Raw genomic sequence first — 5,256 nt, 5'->3', positions numbered from 1 at the left:
GCGCCGTCAGCCGGCATCTGGCCGCGGCGCGGGTTCCTCCACTGCACCGCTTGCTTGGGGCGGCGGGCCAAAGCGTCGCGCCGCACAGGGTTTGTTCGGCAGTTGGACGAAGAAGCCCAGGGGCGGGGCGGCGGCGACCAGGCGGGAGGAGGCGGCCGCGAAGGCGGCTTGCTTCCGCAAGACGGTGAAGCAACCGCAGACGGTGTCGGCGTAAGTTCACACTCTTTTGTGTACTCTTTTTTCTTTCTTTTCTCTGGTGGTTCCTGAATCCTTGTCTTTTTCTCCAAACAACCAGAGCTCCATTATCGCTCGAGCGGGCGGCTGCCGCCTCCGTCGTTGAGTCGCCGAGGGGATCTGGGAGCACCACTTGCCGCGTGGACCCCCGTGCCGACCTTCAGGCGGCGACGGAACGGAACGCGCGGGAGGCGCGGGAGGAGCGGGAGGCGGAGGCGCGGAAGGCGGCCGCCGCCCAGGCGGCGCAGGAGGAGGAGGCGGCGAAGGCGCGCGCCGACGCTGCAGCCAAGGCCCAAGCGGAGGCTGTAGCTGCGGCAATGGCGGAGGGGGCCTTGTTGGTCACCCCACTGCGCGTCGCAGCGCTCGGGGCCCTGGAGCCCCCGCCAGAAGAAACCGGCGGCGACTAGCCGGGGCTGGAGAGGGACGACGATGTCGTCATCCTGGAGAGGGCGCCGGTGCCTGATCTGCCGCCTGCGCAGTCGGCGGGGGGGCGAGCCGGCCGCGAGGGCTGAGCTGGCGGTCCGGATGCCGCCGAGCCGGCGCGCGGGGAAGTCTGCGTCAGAGCCACAGAAGGCGGCGTCGGAGCCGCAGCCGGCCGCGGGCTCCAGCTCGTCGGCCCAGGATGTGGAGGTGGCCAGCGCCACCTCAGGGTGGACGCCGGGCGGAGGGACGGCCGTGATGAACGTGGCCGCGCAGGACGTCCGAACCCGGCTCCAAGCCCAGGCGACGGCGCTGAGGCAATACACCGACGAATTCCTTGCGACGCGGGCGGCCATCCGGGTTAGGCTTCTTATCTAGCTTCTTCTTGATCTTGGTTTCTTCCGTGGGGGCGCGTCAGCGCACCCACTGGGTGTAGTCCCCGAGTTCCGAGTCGGCTGCTGAGCAGGCGGCTTGGAACTTCTTAGTGGATTTGGCTTTGCTATTCTTGTTCTTACTTCGATCTTCTGCCTATCTTGCAGGACTACCACAATCTTCGTGCGGCCGCCTTCAACTCCCAGGCTCGGGAGCTGACCCAGAAGACCGCCGACCTAACTGAGAGCCGGGGTAAGTGCTTTGTTCTTTATCTCACGTGGGGGCGCGTCAGCGCACCCACTGGGTGTAGTCCCCGAGATTCGGGCCGACTGCTGAGCAGTCGGGTCGGATCTTCCTTGACGACTTCCTCTTATTGTTTCTTCTTTTTCTGCCGTCTCTGCAGCGGCTAACGCTGGTATGAGGGCACAGCTGGGAGAGTCTCAGACTGCCCTTCGTGCCAAGGAGGCCGAGCTTGCCGCCTTGGTGCAGGAACGCGACCGCCTGGCCAAGAAGTTGGCCGACCAGGAGGAGGGCCACAAGGCGGCTCTGAAGGCGGTGCAGGACCGCGAAGCCGCCCTCCAGGCTGAGTACGAGACAGAAGCGGCTGGCTGGGCTGAAGCAAGGCAGACTCTGATCACTGGCTATGGTCAGATCGAAGATCTGGTTGACGGTAAGCCGCCTACTTCTTCGTCCTTTCTTGCCGTCTGCCGCTTTTGGCTCGTTTTCTGACTTGGAGTTTTCTCTTCTTTCTCTTTCTTTCTTGCACAGAGTACTTCCCTGGCTAATCTACCGCCGCCAACCAGCTCATCGAGGCCCGCCGCCAAGCGCGAAGGCAGGCTGGCTTCGAGATTTCACCAAGTGCTGGCCGTTCGCTGGAGGAGCAGCTCTTGGCGATCCAGGCCCGTCTCCAGCCGGCTCACCGACTGCTCCTCCGGCTTCAGCGTGCCGGGGCGCAAGTATTGGCCGCCCTCTGGCCCGGCGTGGTGGTTCCCCGCACCCCCAGTCGGACTGCCGACTGGCTGGAGGTGGCGGTTGGTCGCTTCAAAGCCTGGAAGGCCTCGGCGGCTCGGTCCGGCTCCAGGCGGGCGCTAGAGTTCGTCAAGGCCTGGTACCCCGGCCTGAGCCTGGATCAGCTGGCTACCTGGCGGCAGCAAGCCGACACGGAGCTGGAGCCGGCGCGGCCGGCTATCATCCGGTGGGCTTCGGCGATCTTCGACTACACCGACACTAGCGTCTTCGCCCCTGTGGTAGATGACAACGGTGTCGCCCAGCCGGAGGAGTGGTTCGGGCTGAACCCGGCAGACGGGGAAGACTCGGCGGAGGAGATCGACTCCAGCGACGAGGGCGAGGAGGAGGAGGAAGGTGAAGACGCCGAGCCGGATGGTGGAGCGGCCGACCAGCCTCATCCTGACCACGCCTCCAGAACCACGTTACGCGCGGGTGCGTCGCCCGCCACTGGTGGTGACCAAGCTGAGACCCGCTAGCCGGCCACTCCTTCAGCCGGCGACGCCATCTCCACCGACCGGCCTGGCTCCCGCACCGCGCCTTAGTCTAGTCTGCTATCTTTTGTTTTCCTGTCTTGTCACTTTTGGAACAATATTCTGTTAAGTCTGCACAATTCCACCCACTGGGGGTGTATTCGAACTACGTCGATTGCCGGCCTGTTGGGGGCTTTATATGTATATATAACTTATGCATGCATTTGGCTTTTCCTTGTTCTTTGCTTTTCATCCTTCTGCTGTTTCCTTTGTCGCCCTCCCTTGGTTGCCGCCTCCCCAGACAGACAGTTGCTCTGCAATCTGTTGCTGGGGAAGTGCTTGGCCGATTGGGAGGGCAAGTACTCTAGCTTTGTTGGATTAGAGCTAAGTGTTTAGGAAGCCGGCCAGCCGGCTGTTCTGACAGCCGGCAAGCGTGGTTGGAGGCCGTCTTTTTGCTATATAAGTTCGTTAGTCCTTAGCCGTTTTTCGTGTGGGCATCCTTTCTGTCTTGTCTCTTGCTAGTCGAACAGTCGGTTCTTCGAGCTGCGACTTTCAACAAGAGAGGACTCGGGAGCCGGCACACTACTTGTCTGACTTCAGGTAGAACTTTTAATATAGCTCAAGGCGGCCAGTCCCCGGGCCGACTAGTCGAACCCGGTGCCAGACAAGAAATCAGATGTAATGATACATTCATGGATATGACACTCGTCATTCATAGATTAATAAAGGCAGTCCCCGAGTACTGTTTGGGGGGCCTGTTGGTTCGTACTTAATACAAAAAGGGTAGCATGATACATACTGCTTTCAACTGTAAAATCTTCTCAGGAGGTTCGCGTTCCATGGTCGCTCCGACTCCTTGCCGGAGTCGTCTCTCTTGCGTGCTCTTGGTTTTTGCGCGTCGATCAGGTAGTAGGAGTCGTTGCCTAGTGCCTTGCTGATGACGAAGGGGCCTTCCCAAGGGGCCGAGAGCTTGTGCTGGCCGGCTATTCGCTGGATCAGCCGGAGCACAAGGTCGCCCTCTTGGAAGGATCTTGGTTTGACCTTGCGGTTGTGGTAGCGGCGCAGCCCTTGCCGGTAGATGGCGGACCGGCTGAGCGCTAACAGCCGGCTTTCTTCTAGTAGGTCGATGCCGTCTTCTCTTGCTTCCTTGGCCTCCGCCTCCGTGTACATGGTGACCCGAGGCGAGTCGAACTCGATGTCTGTTGGGATGACAACCTCGGCACCATATACAAGGAAGAATGGAGTGAAGCCGGTTGACTTGTTGGGTGTAGTGCGCAGACTCCAAAGGACAGCCGGTAGCTCATCGAGCCAGCAGCCGGCCGATCGCTCCAGTGGTACGACCAGTCGGGGCTTGATGCTGGAGAGGATGAGTCCATTTGCTCGCTCGACCTGGCCGTTTGACTGCGGGTGGGCAACGGACGCCAAGTCCAGTCGGATGCCCTGCGTCACACAGAAACGTGCCAGTGCTCCTTTGGCGAAGTTCGTGCCGTTGTCGGTGATGATGCTGTGCGGCACGCCGTACCGAGTAGTGATGTCAGTGATGAATGTCACGGCAGTCGGCCCGTTCAGCTTCTTGATCGGCTTCGCTTTGATCCACTTGGTGAACTTGTCCACGGCGACAAGCAGATGTGTCAAGCTGCCGCGGGCTGTCTTGAAAGGGCCCACCATGTCCAGTCCCCAGACGGCAAAGGGCCAGGTGAGGGGAATGGTCTTGAGTGCAGAAGCCGGTAGGTGTTGCTTGGAACTGAAGACTTGGCATCCTCTGCAGCTCTTGACTATTTCTTTGGCATCTTCCAAGGCAGTCGGCCAAAAGAAACCATGGCAGAAAGCCTTGGCCACAAGTGATCTTGAGGCTGCGTGGTGGCCGCATTCGCCTTGGTGGATATCCTTGAGGATTGCCACTCCTTTTTCTGGCTCGACACAACGCTGAAAGACTCCAGTGACGCTGCGCTTGACAAGCTCTCTGTTGATTATTGCATATGCTCCGGCTCGTCGTTGCACTAGTCTTGCTGAGATCTCATTAGCCGGCAGCTCTCTGCTGACTAGGAACTTGAGGATGGGCTGGGCCAATGACGGAGCTGTGACTTCTTCTTCTGTTAGGACGGCCACCATGACTCGGGTGGGTGGGTCGGGAGGCGTGGAATTGGAGTCGGCCACCGCTTCTTGTGTTGTTGCAGTCCCCGGGCCGACTGCTGCAGTCCCCGGGCCGACTGCTGCAGTCCCCGGGCCGGGTTCTGAAGTCCCCGGGCCGGGTGTGGCTACGGCAGTCCCCGGGCCAGTTGTCGAAGTCCTTGTGCCGCCTGCGGGGTTCCTCCAGTCGGATCCGGCTGCATCTGGCACAGGCGGTACGAAGATTGAGTCCGACTCTGGAGACGGCTTGATGGACGGCTTGAGGAGGCGCTGGAGGGAGACGCCAGTCGGTATGGCTTGTCGGGTGGAGCCGATCCGTGCTAGGGCATCTGCTTGGTCGTTGTCGGCCCTTGGCACGTGAAGGAACTCGCACCCTTCGAAGTACCCGCTGATCTGCTGGACGAGGAATCGATAGCTCGCCATGTTCGCGTCCTTGGCGTCCCAGTCGCCAGATGACTGCTGGACCACCAAGTCTGAGTCGCCGTAACACAGGATCCGGCGTATGCCGAGTTCTTTGGCCAGCCGGAGCCCATGTACGAGCGCCTCGTACTCGGCCACGTTGTTGGAGGCGGCGAAGTGGATCTGCAGCATGTACTTGAGCTTGTCGCCTTTGGGAGAGGTG

Source organism: Aegilops tauschii, chromosome 3 (assembly GCF_002575655.3).
Source record: "Aegilops tauschii subsp. strangulata cultivar AL8/78 chromosome 3, Aet v6.0, whole genome shotgun sequence".
Taxonomy (NCBI): Eukaryota; Viridiplantae; Streptophyta; class Magnoliopsida; order Poales; family Poaceae; genus Aegilops; species Aegilops tauschii.
Note: the sequence above shows the minus strand (reverse complement) of the source record.